Genomic DNA, 18919 nt, shown 5'->3' with positions numbered 1-18919 from the left:
AGCGATAGATAGATAGATACATAGATATAGCGATGGATAGATACATAGATATAGATAGATAGATAAATAGATGGAGCGATAGATAGTTGATAGATAGTTTATAGATATAGTAGATAGAAAGTGAATAGATAGATTGTTGATAAATATTGGATAGAATATTTCTAGTTTTATATTTACCACTGGCAGTTGTGGCGACGACAGACGGCTAGGGACCTTCTTTCTTTTGTGTCCTCCATGTGCCACAACCTATTGTGTATGTAAAATGTAAAAAAAATTAACATTCATTGGATCAATAAATTTATGCCTGAAAAAGTCAAAATGTGTGCTATGTACCTTTGTGGTTTTTGCCTGTTTTTTGGGGGGAGGTCTAGCAGCCTCGGGCTCAGAAGACTCCTATTCACAATAAAAACATGATTTTTATTACGTGCTTACCTCAATACAATGGAGTTTCACACAACATTATTGTGGTTTTTTAAAGTGCAAGCCTACCGATTGCGATGAAAACACCGCTGACACGCTGCTGCTGCTGCTGCTGACATCAGTATCCGACATCTGCGTGCAACAAAGCAATACATTTTTAGTATACACACATCCGACGGACATTACAGACTCCCATGATGTATACAGAGATATATAATATATAGAAGTATACTTACATTTCCTGTGATCTCTTGCAACACTCTGTCACGTGCAGTAGGCCTCAGGAGAAATGTGTGGGTGGGATATTCCTCATTTGGCCGAAATCACATTTCCTGTCACATGACCACATGTGACCACCCTCAAACGCTATTAAAACGTGTGGTCCTATTTGGAAATTTTTCATGATTTGCGTCTGACTGCGTTTGCCATAGCCTTCTATGGCGGAATGAACGCTTCCGTTAGTATTGCGTTAGTTTGGCCGGACCCGAAAACGCTGCAAGCCGCGTTCAAGGTCCGTCAGAAAAAAAACGTTATGTGACAAACGCATACCAATTTAGGGATGCGTCACGATGCGTCAGACAATGCAAGTCTATGGGCGCGTTAGTATGTGCATTACATTGCGTTTTTACTACTTAAAAACGTGTCCGTTAGACGGACTCAACTAGCGCAATGTGAACCTAGCCTTACACTATGGCCGGTCCGAATAACTATAGCATTTGTTACCATCCACCTTTCGTGCCTCCCCTTTTCCTCATAGTCTGTAAGCTTGCGAGCAGGGCCCTTATTCCTCCTGGTATCTGTTTTGAACTGTATTTCTGTTATGCTGTAATGTCTATTGTCTGTACAAGTCCCCTCTATAATTTGTAAAGCGCTGCGGAATATGTTGGCGCTTTATAAATAAAAATTATTATTATTATTATTACTCTGCACCAGGCTGTTAAGGCACACTGCACCAGGCTGTTATGGCACTCTACATCAGGCTGTTATTAGAGCATATGGCACCAGGCTGTTAGGGAACGCTACACCAGGCTGGAACTAAAATGGCAGCATAATCTATGATTCAGCATTTATTCAGGTCAATCACAAACGTGCCAATGCTTGGCATGGTTATGATGGTTCCGGAAGTGTATAATACATGATTTGATAAGTAAGCTTACATTTAGTAGTTTTCAGTAAAAAGAAGGAAAGCAGCATACGAATGGAATGGTCAAAAACATGGTGACAGGTTTCATCATCTCACCTCGTCTGCAAGCAGAAAAATTATAATCTCGAGATATTACATTATACAATGTGAACTTTGCTGTAAATAATGTTTTTTTTGGGGGAAAGAGCCAAACAAGACATTGAAGAGGCATAACCCATTAATGACATACCCTGTACATCATATGGTGGCTCTCTGCCTTTGATCTGGGCTGTAATAACCAGCCATCATTTGCCTTTAACTGTCTCAGGTTGAGCTGAACTCCGTCTGCGGCTTTTAACCTGTCATATGCTACTGTCAAACTGTGACAGTGGCACTTACAGTGCACAGACAGAGTGTGTGCTGTTCTATGTGCCCATAGGCACACCCATGGCATAATGGTGGGGTGCCGATGGATTGTCATGATGCCCATGGGTCCAGTGAAGATCCATGTGCATGTTATGACAGTACTTCCGTAAAAGTCAGCCCATGGCTGGTGTTCATAGGAGACTTTTTTTAAGCATTGACTCCAAAGCTTATTAGAACCATAGAATACAATGTAATATATATTTTACAATACATTTTGATGGAAAATGCATTCAAATGGATGGTTACTGGATACACTAAAGGTATACAGTTGTAAACACCTAAGGTGTGCTTTTGTGATTTTTTTTGCATATTTGTCTGCTTTATTTAACTACTTCTATGGTAGATAGATTGTCTGTACAGAATATGATAGATGTCTATACTGTAGAAGGTGACTGTTGCCAAGAATTGAGGTTAGGTATTTTTACACACATTTGATTTGGGTAGAATGAGAGAAGATAAAAAAAGAAGAATAAAAGTGTTGTTACTTTGTAACTTCATTGGCCTGACCTTATGGATTGGAGCATATGGAAACTTGGCAATAATTCTTAGTGGCCTGGACCGGACATTGTTTGTCGGTAGTAATCCCAAGCTATGGATAACCACGAATGCAAGACCAAGCTTGTATTAGCTTTATTGTAGACAATGCTCTCTATTTATTTACCTTACAAAGTATTTCTCTTCCTAAATTTCACGCTTGTGGCTTTTATGTCTGTTAGGGCGGGATCACACATGCGACAAACACGTCCGTGTCTCGCATGCGAAATACAAGCTCTGGCGCCGGCACTTGGGAGCGGAGCGTGCGGCTCCATGTGTTGCTATGCAGCCGCACGCTCCGCTCTGGAGTGCCGGCGCCAGAGGAGGGATTTCACATGCGAGACAAGGACGTGTTTCTTGCATGTGTGATCCCGGCCTTATACTCTTTATACACATGTACTTAAAACCTAATGCAGAGTTTAACGAACAGGTGACCACATGTTGCATTTCATGAATTCTATCAATCAATTAGTGAAGGGCAAGATCACTCACAGAAAGCAATGGAAAACAGTGAGTACACTTATAAAATGTAACTTATACATTATTAACCCCTTAGTGACAGAGCCAATTTGGTACTTAATGACCGAGCCAATTTTTGCAAATCTGACCACTGTCACTTTATGAGGTTATAACTCTAGAACGCTTCAACGGATCCCGCTGATTCTGAGACTGTTTTTTCGGGACATATTGTACTTCATGATAGTGGTAACATTTCTTCGATATTACTTGCGATTATTTATGAAAAAAATGGAAATATGGCGAAAATTTTTAAAATTTTGCAATTTTCAAACTTTTAATTTTTATGCCCTTAAATCAGAGAGATATGTCATGAAAAATAGTTAATAAATAACATTTCCCACATGTCTACTTTACATCAGCACAATTTTGGAAACAAAATTTTTTTTTGTTAGGGAGTTATGAGGGTTAAAATTTGACCAGCAAATTCTCATTTTTACAACACCTTTTTTTTTAGGGACCACATCACATTTGAAGTCATTTTGAGGGGTCTATATGATAGAAAATAACGAAGTGTGACACCATTCTAAAAACTACACCCCTCAAGGTTCTCAAAACCACATTTAAGAAGTTTATTAACACTTTTCGTGCTTCACAGGAACTGAAACAATGTGGAAGGAAAAAATGAACTTTTTTTTGCAAACATTTTAATTCAGAACCATTTTTTTTATTTTCACAAGTGTAAAAACAGAAATGTAACCATAAATTTTGTTATGCAATTTCTCCTGAATACGCCAATACCCCATATGTGGGGGTAAACCACTGTTTGGGCGCACCGCAGAACTTGGAAGTGAAGGAGCGCCGTTTGACTTTTTCAATGCAGAATTGGCTGGAATTAAGATCGGACGCCATGTCACGCTTAGAGAGCCCCTGATGTGCCTAAACAGTGGAAACCCCCCACAAGTGACACCATTTTGTAAACTAGACCCCTTAAGGAACTTATCTAAATGTGTGGTGAGTACTTTGAACCCCCAAGAGCTTCACAGAAGTTTATAACGTAGAGCCGTGAAAATAAAAAATTGCATTTGTTTACACAAAAATGATTTTTCGCCCACAAATTCTTATTTTCACAAGGGTAACAGGAGAAATTAGACCACAAAAGTTGTTGTGCAATTTCTCCTGAGTACGTTGATACCCAATATGTGGGGGTAAACCACTGTTTGGGCGCATTGCAGAGCTTGGAAGAGAAGGTGTGTCATTTTACTTTTTCAATGTAGAATTGTCTGGAATTGAGATCGGACGCCATGTCGCGTTTGGAGAGCCCCTGATGTGCCTAAACAGTGGAAACCCCCCACAAGTGACACCATTTTGGAAACTAGACCCCCATGGAACTTATCTAGATGTGTGGTGAGAACTTTGAATGCCCAAGTGCTTCACAGAAGTTTAGAATGCAGAGTCGTGAAAATAAAAATAAAAAATTTTCCACAAAAAAGATTCTTTAGCCCCCAAGTTTTTATTTTCACAAGGGTAAGGCCGGGATCACACATGCGAGAAACATGTCCGTGTCTCGCATGTGAAATCCAAGCTCTGGCACCGGCACTTGGGAGCGGAGCGTGCGGCTCCATGTGTTCCTATGCATTTGCACGCTCCGCTCTGGAGTGCCGATGCCACAGCTTGGATTTCACATGCGAGACACGGACGTGTTTCTCGCATGTGTGACCCCGGCCTAACAAGAGAAATCGGACCCCAAAAGTTGTTGTCCAATTTGTCCTGAGTATGCTGGTACCCCATATGTGGGGGTAAACCACTGTTTGGGCGCACGGCAGAGCTCGGAAGGAAGGAGCGCCGTTTTGGAATGCAGACTTTGATAGAATGGTCTGCGGGCGTTATGTTGCGTTTGCAGAGCCCCTGATGTACCTAAACAGTAGAAACCCTCCACAAGTGACCCCATTTTGGAAACTAGACCCCCCAAGGAACTTATCTAGATGTGTGGTGAGAACTTTGAATGCCCAAGTGCTTCACAGAAGTTTAGAATGCAGAGTCGTGAAAATAAAAAATATTTTTTTTTCCACAAAAAAGATATTGTAGCCCCCAAGTTTTTATTTTCACAAGGGTAACAGGAGAAATTGGACTGCAATAGTTGTTGTCCAATTTATCCCGAGTACACTGATGTGCCATATGTGGGGGTAAACCACTGTTTGGATGCACAGCAGAGCTCGGAAGGGAAGGAGCACCGTTTTGGAATGCAGACTTTGATAGACTGGTCTGTGGGCGTTATGTTGCGTTTGCAGAGCCCCTGATGTACATAAACAGTAGTAACCCCCCACAAGTGACCCCATTTTGGAAACTAGACCCCCCACGGAACTTATCTAGATGTGTGGTGAGAACTTTGATTGCCCAAGTGCTTCACAGAAGTTTAGAATGCAGAGTCGTGAAAATAAAAAAATATTTTTTTTCCACAAAAAAGATTTTGTAGCCCCCAAGTTTTTATTTTCACAAGGGTAACAGGAGAAATTGGACCCCAAAAGTTGTTGTCCAATTTATCCCGAGTACGCTGATGCCCCATATGTGGGGGTAGCTGTTGTGAATTCTGTTGTCGGGCTCCCTCCTGTGGTCGTGGGTGGTACTTCGGCTGGTTCTGTCCATGGACTTCCTCTGGTGGGTGTTTCTGAGTTTCCTTCCACAGGTGACGAGGTTAATTCGTTGGCTGCTGCTCTATTTGACTCCACTTAGATCTTTGCTCCATGCCACCTGTTAATGTTCCAGTATTGGTCTAGTTCACTCCTGGTTCGTTCTTGTGACCTGTCTTCCCAGCAGAAGCTAAGTTCCAGCTTGTATTTCTTTGGTTTGCTATATTTCTGTCCAGCTTGCTATTTTTATTGTTGTCTTGCTTGCTGGAAGCTCTGGGACGCAGAGGGAGCGCCTCCGCACCGTGAGTCGGTGCGGAAGGTCTTTTTTGCGCCCTCTGCATGGTCTTTTTGTAGGTTTTTGTGTTGACCGCAAAGTAACCTTTCCTATCCTCGGTCTGTTCAGTAAGTCGGGCCTCACTTTGCTAAATCTATTTCATCTCTGTGTTTGTATTTTCATCTTTACTCACAGTCATTATATGTGGGGCGCTGCCTTTTCCTTTGGGGAATTTCTCTGAGGCAAGGTAGGCTTTATTTTTCTATCTTCAGGGCTAGCTGGTTCCTTAGGCTGTGCCGAGTTGCATAGGGAGCGTTAGGCGCAATCCACGGCTATTTCTAGTGTGTTTGATAGGATTAGGGATTGCGGTCAGCAGAGTTCCCACGTCCCAGAGCTCGTCCTTTATTATCAGTAACTATCAGGTCATTCCGTGTGCTCTTAACCACCAGGTCCATTATTGTCCTGACCACCAGGTCATAACAGGTAGCCCACTGTTTGGACGCACGGCAGAGCTCAAAAGGGAGGGAGCACCATTTGACTTTTTGAGCGCAAAATTGGCTGTCGTGTTTGGAGACCCCCTGATGTAACTAAACAGTGGAAACCCCCCAATTCTAGCTCCAACCCTAACCCCAACACACCCCTAACCCTAATCCCAACCCGATCCATAATCCTAATCACTAACCCTAACGATAATCACAACCCTTACCCCAAAACAACCCTAATGTCAACCCCAACCATAACCCTAATCAAAACCCTAAATCCAACACCCCCCTAATCCTAATCTCAACCCTAACCTCAAACCTAACCCTAATCCCAATACACCCCTAATCACAACCCTAACCTTAACCCTAATCCCAAACCTAACCCTAATCCCAAGCGTAACCCTAATGCCAACCCTAACCCTAATACCAACCCTAATCCAAACCCTAACCCTAATCCCAACTCTAACTCTAACTTTAGCCCCAACCCTAGCCCTAACTTTAGCCCCAACCCTAACCCTATCCCTAAGGCTACTTTCACACTTGCGTCGTTTGGCATCCGTCGCAATCCGTCATTTTGGACAAAAAACGGATCCTGCAAATGTGCCCACAGGATGCGTTTTTTGCCCATAGACTTGTATTGCCGACGGATCGTGACGGATGGCCACACGTCGCGTCCGTCATGCACTGGATCAGTTGTGTTTTGACGGACCGTCGGCACAAAATACGTTCAATGTAACGTTTTTCTGTATGTCGCGTCCACCATTTCTGACCGCGCATGCGTGGCCGTAACTCCGCCCCTCCTCCCCAGGACATAGATTGGGCAGTGGAGGCATTGAAAAACTACATCCGCTGCCCACGTTGTGCACAATTTTCACAACGTGCGTCGGTATGTCGGGCCGACGCATTGTGACGACCTCATACCGACGTAAGTGTGAAAGAACCCTAACCCTAGATTTAGCCCCAACCCTAACCCTAAATTTAGCCCCAACCCTAAACCCTGAATTTAGCCCCAACCCTAAACCCTGAATTTAGCCCCAACCCTAACCTTAAATTTAGCCCCAACCCTAGCCCTAACCCTAGCCCTAACCCTAACCCTAGCCCTAACCCTAACCCTAACCCTAGCCCTAACCATAACCCTAGCCCTAGCCCTAACCCTAACCCTAGCCCTAACCCTAGCCCTAACCCTAGCCCTATCCCTAACCTTAACCCTAACCCTAGCCCTAACCGCTCAGCGAGCAATCACAAGCCGCGACGTCATCGAAGGCCCTTTACGCGCTCATTCTTCGGAACGAAAGCAAGGCGGTTGCAGCGATAACGACCAGGGCGCGTCAGAGGGTAAGTATATCAATATTTTTTTTTTATTCTTTATTTTACACATTATTCTTAATCCCGATACCGATTCCCGATATCACAAAAATATCGGAACTCGGTATCGGAATTCCGATACCGCAAATATCGGCCGATACCCGATACTTGCGGTATCGGAATGCTCAACACTACCGGTAAACGGTTAATTACCGGCGATCACAAATGCGGGGTCGGTAAAAAAACCCTCGAATCATGTTTTCTGGGGTCTCGGCTACCCCCGGCAGCCGAGACCCCGGAGAAATTCCGACTCTGGGGGGCGCTATTTACTTTTTCCACAGCGCCGTTAATTAACGGCGCTGTGGTTTAAGTACCCTTAGCAGCCGCTGTTAAAAGGCGTATCGGCGGTCGTTAAGGGGTTAAACTATATTCAAGGCAAAAGTAATATATATGTGTTGTCATGTACATTATACAGTGTATGGAACTTAAGTTTTGATAATTTTCTAAACATGAGGCTGTGTTCACATGTCCATTTCTGAGTTCTGTTTGTTCCATTTTAGGAACAGACAAATGGAAGTCATGCACAAAACAGACCCATTTGCTAACTTATGCAATCGAAAGCAGAGGGATCTTATTATTATGGTGTCTTTCAACGTTCTCTTATGTGTCTGTTTTTAAAATGAAAGAAAAATGTAGTTTGCAGAACTTTTTATTTCCATTCTAAAAAAAAATTGATACCAAATGAAAACCAGGTGGGCCAAATAAAAATCAACGGGGCCTCTCTGCTTTGGTTTGCATGAGGTTTGCACATTGGTCTTTTTAGGCATTAATTCCATTTATGCAGCACATAGAATCCAAACTCCCAAACAGACTGTTAGGGCTAGCGGAACGCACCGAGTAAATAGAGATGTTTATTATAAATGGTGCGTTCGCAGCCCGGGGTCCACCGTGCAGGAGGAACCTGCTGCTAGCGAATGGCGGCACTGTTTGGTGGTATAGACTAGCTCTGTTACCTCACAGAGTAGCCATGAAAGGAAAGCACTGCGCCCTCTTAGCCTCACAGGAGCACAAGCTTACTGCCAAGCTGATAGCAGTCAGTGGTTATGCAACACGCAATCTCCTCACCGGAGAAGCCGGTATTCTAGGGGCTTATTTCAGCCGGGTCCCTGAACACACTCATACAATCTCCTCACCGGAGGTGCCAATATTCTAGGGGCTTATTTCAGCCGGGTCCCTGAATACATTTTCACATAACCACACTGGCGCAAAGCACATAACTTAGATTTGATACTAGCGCATGGCCGTGCGGCCATGCGGACCTAATATAGCTGCAGCACGTACAGGACCTTCCTAGAAGGACCAATGAGAGACTACCACAGAGCCTGAGGAACTTCAGGACCTTCCTGGAGAACCAATGGGTCTTGCTGCAGTATCTAAGCATGTGACCCTCGATCTCCAATGAGAGATCTTATCCTGGGCAAGCTCAGAAGGGGAAAAGCAGGACTTAGTCCCAAAAGCATCTGCTCGCCGCTGCCCAACACTGGCTTCAATGGCAGAAGCTGGAAAAGCAGCAGTAACCCTTTGCATAGAGTCAGACTAAGCGAGACGCTTGGACCGACGTCTCCACTGAGCAGGCTGCACTGCGGCAGGAGAAGAATGGGAGACCGCAGTCGAGATGGCCTGACATTCCCCCTGTGCAGAGGCGGGAACTCGACCCCCAACAGAGACATGCTATCATTGCCTAAACCAAATTCATAAACAGATAAAACTTTAAAAAAGGAGAAACAGGGCTAAAATGGTCCATTTGTTGGTGTGTTCAACAATGTCAGCCTTTACTACATAGTACCAAGCCTAGAATTGAAGCAATCTTCATAGAAAATAGATTGTACTTAAAGGTCACAGACTGTCTTACAATCCTACGTTTCCAACAATTATAATTTCTTCATGACCACTTGCAAATGCTGTAAAACTTGTGGGTAGCTCCATTCTAATGTCCATGAGGAGACGTCTTCTAAGATGGATTTTAAGATATTGCATTATAAGTACATCAGATTATTTCAGTAGCAATAGTATGTGCCATATTCACCTAAGGGATCTCCTTACTTCTATGTAGTTTGTATAAACATTTGAGTTTATACAACTGCTCCTGCTAGAATAGGTATTCATTTCATATGAAACTGTCCAAGTCTCCAACACAACTTCATAGTCACTTTACTGAACCTCCATTTTCAATCAAAATTGAAATGTAGGCATAAAAAATTATTTTGTGATGGATTCCATATGGGTGAAAAAAGTGATATTCTTCACATAACATTGGAGGATGCTTTGTAATAACAGGAAAGTGGTATGCATAATAAGCGAGGTTGCTATGTAATAACAGCAAGGAAAGATTTTACATAATAAAGGTTGGCACTATATGTAATAAAACATTATTTAATAGGGTACAGCTCTATACATAAAGAGGGAGAACACTACATAATAAGGACATTATGTAATAAGATATACGGCACTCTACATAATAAAGGAGGACAATATACAATATCAAGATGGCGCTATACACAATGAATCTATGTGTATGGAAGTATTACAGTCTAAAGGCATTTATTCTATGGGAAAATACCTACATAGAAAGTAATTTGATGGAGGTCATGCAGCTCCCTACTTTGGAGCATTACTGCCTGGGGTGACCATAGTGGCTCCATGCACATTAGCCCTGTAATGAGATGAATGCCAGTTTTTGAAATGTGAGGCTTTGTTTCCTAATTACACATTGCCTTCTATATTAACTTGTATGTTATGGCCTCTATATAATTATTTCAGTTTTCAATCTTAACTTTTCTTAGCAGTGTTTGTCCAAGCCAATCATCTGTATAGGTAAATCATTCATCTGTGAAGTTAGACTAATCAGGTGAATAAAGCAAACTGACCTCTTGTAGTAAGATTAATAAAACCAGAAAAGATTCTTCTAGTGAGAGACATTTCTCCTATTTTACTACTTAGCTCTCAATTGTAAGAACCGAGAATGAATTAAATTATGTTTAATGTGCATTTATTTTACATGATTCATTCTGTGTGGTCCAATTTAATGTAATTAAGAAATCAGGGAGAAGAGCACGAGCAGAATATTTTGTGCAGGTCAAGATCAATTATGTTGGGGAACAAAATAAAATTCTTAAAATTGTAAAACGCTTCCGAATTGCAGTATACTGCTTTAAAAATAGCTAAAGAATGCCCATAAGTAGTTTGAACAGCAGTTACCGAGAACTCAAGTGTAGGGGTGGTTTAAGCCAGAAGACATTTTCTGGTGCTTAAAGAGGACCTGTCACCAGGTCAAAAGTGGCCATTTTTGTACTTTTACAAGCAGGTTTATTGAGTATATTTACAATTGGCAGCACGGTGGCTCAGTGGTTAGCATAGTAGATATAGAAAAACTGACTGAACAGCAATCTAATCTGAACTGGTGCATAACCAAAAAAGTCATATAGCAAATAGATTAATGGCTGCATTCAAAATTAATCTGTGCTAGAGCAAGGAAATGTGTGATACATGAAATGGGAATAGCATAATGGCTTGTGAAATATATGAAAAAACACATGAGATTCTTAGCACAAGATTTGGCCAAAAGTTGTGAGCCCATCCGCCAATCGTCAAGGTAATCTCAGGACGGATGGGTACCTGAGCTGACTGCCTAGTGTGAACACTTACCTATGGCTAATAACGTGGTAAAGCCTGCTTATATAGGAAGCTCAGAACCAACTTTTCTATTTGCTATATGACTTTTTTGGTTATGCACCAGTTCAGATTAGATTGCTGTTCAGTCAGTTTTTCTATATCTACTATGTACATTTTTTCTGACTTGAACGCCCCGCCCTTCACCATGCTGTGATTTTAACTACATCCTAACACAGTTGGTTCTGAGCTTCCTATATAAGCAGGCTTTACCACGTTATTAGCCATAGGTAAGTGTTCACACTAGGCAGTCAGCTCAGGTACCCATCCGTTCTGAGATTACCTTGATGATTGGTGGATGGGCTCACAACTTTTGACCAAATCTTGTGCTAAGAATCTCATGTGTTTTTTCATATATTTCACAAGCCATTATGCTATTCCCATTTCATGTATCACACATTTCAGTGGTTAGCATGGCAGCCTTGCAGGGCTGAGGTGCTGGGTTCAAATCCAACCAGGTAAAACATCTGCAAGGAATTTGTGACTTTGTAGTGTTGTTGTGTTTTACTCCAACTTCTCCGATTTCCTCCCACTCTACTATGGAATCTATAGATGGCCTAGTTCAATCAGAGTGACCGGCACTCTTTGAGACCCTCTCTAGGACATGAGAGAAGCTTTATTCTTGGAGTTGAGCAAAAAAATGTACAGAACCCAAGTCCAGGGGGGCAAAACAAACCTCCTACTATCTGAAACATCTCCAGCACCTCTTCTCATTATTAGGACATAACAATTCCATTAGGCACGAAACTTCTGATTATTAGGACACTTCAACATCTTAAGAGGCGCCGGGGATGTCTCTGCTAGAAGGAGGTTCACCGTATGTCATTTTTGTCTCATTTGCAAAAAAATTGCTGTATATGTTATGCTGATTTTACACATCATTTTTTTGTGTACAGTATGTGAACATCTGAATGATATTTCATGCATGCTTGCTCAGTGATAGGTGTCAAGTTCCCGCCGCAGCATAGGGGGAGTCTTGAACCATGTCCTCTGTGGTCTCCCATTTTTCCTCAGCCGCAGAGGAGAGTGCTCAGCAGAGACATCAGTTCAAGCATCTTCCTCAAGGTGATGCTGCGTGTCTGGTTACTGCTGCCATCGCAGGTCCAGTTATTGTAACCAGCTTTAATCAGCAGCGAGCAGATGAACGACTAAGTCCTGCTTTTTGCCAACTGAGCATGCCCGTGGGACGACCTCTCATTGGAGGTCAGAGGTCACATGATCAGGTCCTCATGCAGCTCTGATTGGACCACTGGCAATGTCCCGGAAGGCTGCAACTATAAAAGGTTTGCATGGCCGCTCAGCCATGCGCTAGTATAAATCTGAAATTGTGTGTGTGTGGATGTGTGTATGTTATCTGGTGATTAATTCCCCTCCCTAGCGTTGTTGTATGTGGTTGGGTGTTAGGATCTGACTAGTGTCAGTTTGTGCCATCCAGCACAAGGCATGATCATACTGCGTCGATTCAGCAGCATCCGCCAGTGCGGCACCCACCGGTCCTTAGTTAGGGTGGTTAGTGGCATCTGCCAGAGCAGCGCTGCACCCACTCAGTGCTCTAAATCTTTATTTAGTTTTTTCCCTGGCACCGCAGTCACGGCGCCAAACGCTAGAGGGTCTAGAGGGACTCTAACCCCGTGTCCTTGGGGCAGAGTCCTGTGACCAAACACTAGCATTCATTCTGTGGTATTGTGGCCCTGGGACACAGCAGGATTCGTCTCCATACATACCGGGTGACATTAACCTGTGTATGTTCTCATTATACTGCCATATACTGTCCGCCATTACCGAGCAGCAGGTGTTATCTCTAGATGGTGGACCCGGGGATGTGAGCGCACCTTATATCTTCCTTTATATTATTTAGTGCGTTCCGCTAGCCCTAATACTCAGTGTCTCAGTTTTTACATCAGTGTTTTGATCAATTTTACTTGTATGCCAAAAAAAATGATAAAGGATTCTCAAGCTTCACCTGTGAAACAGTCAGTAAAAGATATACCTCATCAGTGTGTTCTCCAGGTTTTTCACTGACAAAATTTTATGGGCGAGTTAGACTGATGACTAGGACAGGTCTCTGTCATATTAATCTTTCATGATATGGGGCTGTGTGAGGGTTTATTTTTGTGTTCTGAGCTGACATTTTTAATAATACCATTTAGAGGTAGATACAATGTTTTGTGTGCGTCTGATTGCATTTTATTGCAATGTTATGGCAGCCATAAAAACTTAATTTTGCTGTTTTTAATTTTTATCTCGTTATACAATTTACCTATTGGATTAATTTATTTAAAATGTTGATAGATCGGACTTTTACAAACACAGCGATACCAAATATGTGTATTTTTCATGTTTTATTTTTAATGGGGAAAAAGATTTGAACTTTTGTGGGTTTTTTACTTTTTCATTTTTTTTTTATTTTTTGGAATTTGTACTGCGTTTAATAGTCCTTTTAGGGGACTTGTACCTGTGATCATCTGATCACTTGTGCTATATAGAGTAGTGCATCAGCTTTGCAATATATAGAGAAAATTATGGTCATTGTACGCCCGCAACAGGTTGGATTTCACAGGAGGATCGTAATGACAGGCACGAGGGTTTTCAGCAGACCCCTGGCTGTCATTACAACCCATCGGTGCCCCGCGATCACATCATGGGAGCGTGGAATGATGCACCCCTGTGTGGGTGCATGTTAAATGCCGCTGTCAGATATTGACAGTGGGATTTAACAGGTTAACAGCCATGGGCAGAGCTCTACAGATATTAAAGGCACATGATAGCTGATTAAATCAGCCATTATTTGCTGGGAAAGATGTGGGCTTGACATGTGAGCCCGCATCAAAGGCAAGGTCCCCACATATGACATAAAGGTCATATGTGGTGAAGGGGTTAAACTACAAGTCTTCAGTCACTTTGTGACTGCAAACTTGTGAATCCTTACACCGGATTCTCTGGAGCTATCTGCGGAGGCTGGTGATCAAGTGACCGCAAGTATGCGTTATGTATATTCACTGACACATTCCGACTAGACCGTTTCTTGTTTCTGGTGTCGCTCAATAAACTTGCGTTGTGCAAGGTCATGCCTATCTAGTCAGAATGTGGCCGGAAATATGAAAATCACATGCTTGCAGTCACATGGAGAATCATCGCAGTGCACAGAGCGCATGATGTGAGGATTCAAAAGTATGCAGTCACATAGATTAACTGCAGACTTGTCATTTAAGATCAGATAACCCTTTTAAACATGTCTATATTGAATTTAGACTTTTAGACAATGACCAGCAAAAAATAAAATGAAAAAAATCTATTGAAAATCTGTGCTCCCCATATGTTCCATATCTTCCTGGTTACATATTCTGAACTGTCGGTATTTAATAATCTGCCATCCAATAATACAGAAATTTAATAATTGTATGTTAAGGTTCTGGAGTTGTATTGTAATAGATGTTTATTAAAGATGAAATAATTTATTTGAGCGGAATTTAATTCTATATTAATTTTATAAAAAATCCACTTTCGCCAACATGCAGGTATTTTGTAATTCGCTACTGTATGGACTCTGTAAAATGGCCACCTCCATACATATTATGTTTGTAGGCTCTCAGATCATTAACGGCCCCCAAGCATAATATGGAACATTCAATCATGAAGTATAACTTCACTGCAGAAGGAAATTACTGGAAAAATCTTCACAAACGGGAGAATTTGAGTTTGGGTAGATTTGCCGATCTCTAATGTTTCTGTTATTTTACTTCTGCTTTTATTTGTGGACATAAAATACCATAATAATAACACATTAAAATAACTTAGGAGTAAATTGTGTTGCAATGTATGTGTGAAAAAAATAGTGAGAGAATCTATGGCAGAAACAGAATTTTTGGAATTAAAAGGACATCTCACGAAAAATGAAAAACAAGTTTATTCTCAATTCATTTCATTTCATTTCCATCGCATATGACCAAGACTCTCTTTTAATTTATTGTTCATTTTATTGTTTCAGCTATATCCTTCCAGTCCAATTTTTATCACTAATTCTCCATTGTATCGTTTTACAAATTTTCAAGTTCATCGTAAAACTGTATGGAGTATGATGACATTGCATAATAATTACCACTTATCATTCAGCTCGTATGAATTATACATGTCATGCCTACTCATCCTTACTAAACTGCTCAGGCAAGACAGACTGCACAGTCATGGCATTCTGATGGGTGGTGCTTAAAGGGCTGAGCTCTGATCACACGGGCACTACTGTGCATACATGGAAGAGGCTGATCTTTTACTTTACCTAGACCAGCGTTTATTCACCATTTATTACAAGCCAAAATTACTTTGCCTTTGTTTAAGGCTATTACAAAAAAAACTACTTTTATAATTTTAAAAATAAGTATTACAGCTAAAAAGTAATCCAAATACACACACTGGATTCATTTTGATGCAGCACATTATATTTTTCAAAATATACATTACAATGCAATAAATATTTTATATTATTATTACATATTTAACATTATACATGATAAATGAAATCTACTTGATCTCGGCAAACTTTTGTGTAAATCAAATGGTTATAGATTTGATTGGTGTGTCTCCAAATTGGAATGAAATATTACCGAATTGCCAAACTAAATGTTTTTAGATTCAAGTTGGACATTGACTTTGGAAAAAAAAAATACTGAAAATTATTGCTTAGATTAAAATTGTCTGATATTGATAACATTTAAGAGCAAATTAGAACCTTTTTCCATGTAATAAAAAAATAGATGATATGCTATGTATGTATATGGTATATACAGTATGTATATATATATATATATATATAGTATTTTTTATAGAAAAGTCTATGACAGCGGACAAAAACAATCTTGCTTCATTAAAGTTTTCGTTCAAGAGATTATTTTTTTTACTAGCATCTAGATTATTATTTTAGTTTATCTTAAAAAGTAAAAAAAAAGTCAAATCTGAACAATTAGTAAAGATAAAGAATATATTATTAGTTTAATCTGTGTACATTTAAAATTTCCTTTAACTTAATTGATTTTATTTTAGTTCAATTATTTTTTATTAAGGAAAAATGAAACGGTTATTGATCAAGTAAACCTTTGAAATATTTTTTTTTTTTTTTTTGCCTGGATGTTTCTTAATGAAACTATATAGTCTATGGCAAAGGAATCTCAATGTATAAAGGTGAATTAAATATAATGCATTCCTGTACTGTGCTTTACTAGCAAATCAAAAATGTGTGTTTTCTCTATCTATCCATCTATATAAAAAAAAATCAAGGCAGCACTAGTGAAAAAAAAGGGGGGCAGGGATGCAGAGCCTCCCATCGTCCAACATACAAAAATGAAGGCAGCACTCCCAATATAGAAAATTAGGAAAATTTAATAGCTCATAGTGACCGCAATGTTTCAGTCCAATTGAGGACCTTTCTCAAGGTTGAGAAAGGTCCTCGATAGGACCGAAACATTGCCATCAGTATGGGCTATTACCTTTTTCTAATTTTCTATGTTGGGAGTGCTGCCTTCATCTTTGTATGTATATCTATATGTATAGATAGAAGAAAAAAAAATGGAACAGCATCGTATAGATGAATTCAGGGTGCAAAGCCCTCCAAACAAATATCCATTTATATACATAAAAAAATTAAAAAAAAGGCAGCACTCCAATAAATGATGAAAAAAGTGGACTTTATAAGCCCATATGGTGTGTGTGTACATATATATATGTGTGTGTGTGTAAATATATGTGTATGTGTGAGTGTATATATGTGTGCATAAATATGTGTGTGCATATTTACATGCATGCATTTTATATATACATATATATGTATATATACAAGTGTGTGTGTGTGTTTGTTTACATATATAATTAGTAAATAATAAAGCACAATATTGAAGTACATTTTACATAATATACTGGTACCAAAATTATATTATTTATATTCATGTATGCATATACATATGTCCATATATGTATATATATAAATATATATATATATATATATATATATATATATATACACACACACACACACACACACTTACCCTATATTTTTACTATATGCATTAAAATATGTATAGGTATATATTCATATTTGAGTGTATGTATATATATATATATATATATATATATATATATATATTGCATAGAACAAAAGTGTTAAATGCCACAATTTATTTATCCCACATAAAGGATTAATGGGGCATTACACCCCATACTTCCATCTTTTTTTGTTAACCTATCATGTACCACTACTTTCTGCCACAGGGTTAATGCATTGCAACAATTATGAAAGATGCCATTTCCTTTTACAGATTACTGCTATTATAAAACCATCTGCCACTTTCTTCGTTCCCATATGTAGAAGAAAGGGACGATTGTAACGCCGCTGTTTATTCCTAGTGTTCATACTGGATGCAGATACTGTATTCTTGTGCAGTAAACCAAAGACACTAGCCTTAATGGGCTCTTTATTACGCTTTTTTTCCTTTTTCTTTCCAGGTGTAAATGAACACATCATTAAAAGCAAAGAATCAGCCGCAAAGAGAGAGAATGTCTCACACAGAGCACGGTAAGCCCTGCCTCCCGAGCCACATTTTGCATATGCAATCACATCACAAGAAATACACATGCTGTGCACAATGGGACAGAAAGCAAGCTAGAGATGGAGGCTGAAGGAGAGGGAGCGAGAAAGAGAGAGGGAGAAGACGTTCCATCTCTTCGTAAGCAACCTGCAAGACATCCGCTGCAGATGAGGGCCCGATGCCCTTCTTACCAGATGCCCTCCTTACCCTTTTTTTTTTTGCATCTTCTCCGTAATGTGAGAGTCAATTCTGTATCCAGTTCTAGGGCACCGATGTAAACAGGGATCTGCATTCAGCGTGCACTGCGTTTAGGATATGTGGCTCACGCCTTTTTTTTTTCTTACTGCTGCTTCATGCAAACTTTAATCCACAGGGGTCTAATCCTCCAAAAGCAGACATTTCAGACTGAAAGAGCGAAGCTCCATTAATTAGAAAGTGCGCCAGTTGTAGCCAAATGCTATTATATTAGTATGCAAAGCCCACAGTCAGTTAATCTCTACAAATCGTTTGTTTCCTTAATTGCCCTCTAAGGGCAAAAGTGAAAAACAGAAGTGCAGTATAATAATTTTTTTTTTGTTGTTAAAATGAAACAATTTTTATAAGATACTTTTAAAAGATGATGGGGAATCGCTCCGTTATCAGACATTAAACTAAGACATTATTATTAACCCGCCTCTATTGTTTTCATTCCCGTTGTTACATAACCCTTCATTGGACTTACCCGATGTCTGTTTGTACCATATAACCGTCCAAAGGTTGCTTTTTTTAAAAAAAAATGTTTAAAAAAAAATCACCATTAAAAAAAAAAAAAAGACATAATGTATGAAAAGTTACAAAGGTATAAGCCCTTCTGCTGCTATAGCTTTACACCTCTGTCAAAGCCAGGATTTTTTGGTGCAAAGGACACAGATTAAATTTTGCTTTCCTAGCCCGGTATGTCAATACATTGGTCACGAGAGAGTTGC

At 40.1% G+C, this 18919-nt stretch overlaps 1 long non-coding RNA gene across 2 annotated transcripts in view; it reads left to right on the top strand.

Moving 5' to 3' along the window:
• Nucleotides 1-18622, top strand: part of LOC138661965 (uncharacterized) — a 267307-nt gene extending 248685 nt beyond the window's left edge. For both annotated transcript variants that reach the window (XR_011317990.1, XR_011317989.1), the window contains one exon: nt 17872-18622. This is a non-coding gene — a long non-coding RNA (uncharacterized lncRNA). The remainder of the gene's footprint in view (nt 1-17871) is intronic.
• Nucleotides 18623-18919: the final 297 nt, after the last annotated feature.

Source organism: Ranitomeya imitator, chromosome 2 (genome assembly GCF_032444005.1).
Source record: "Ranitomeya imitator isolate aRanImi1 chromosome 2, aRanImi1.pri, whole genome shotgun sequence".
Lineage (NCBI taxonomy): Eukaryota > Metazoa > Chordata > Amphibia > Anura > Dendrobatidae > Ranitomeya > Ranitomeya imitator.
This window is presented reverse-complemented; position numbering and strand designations above follow the sequence as displayed.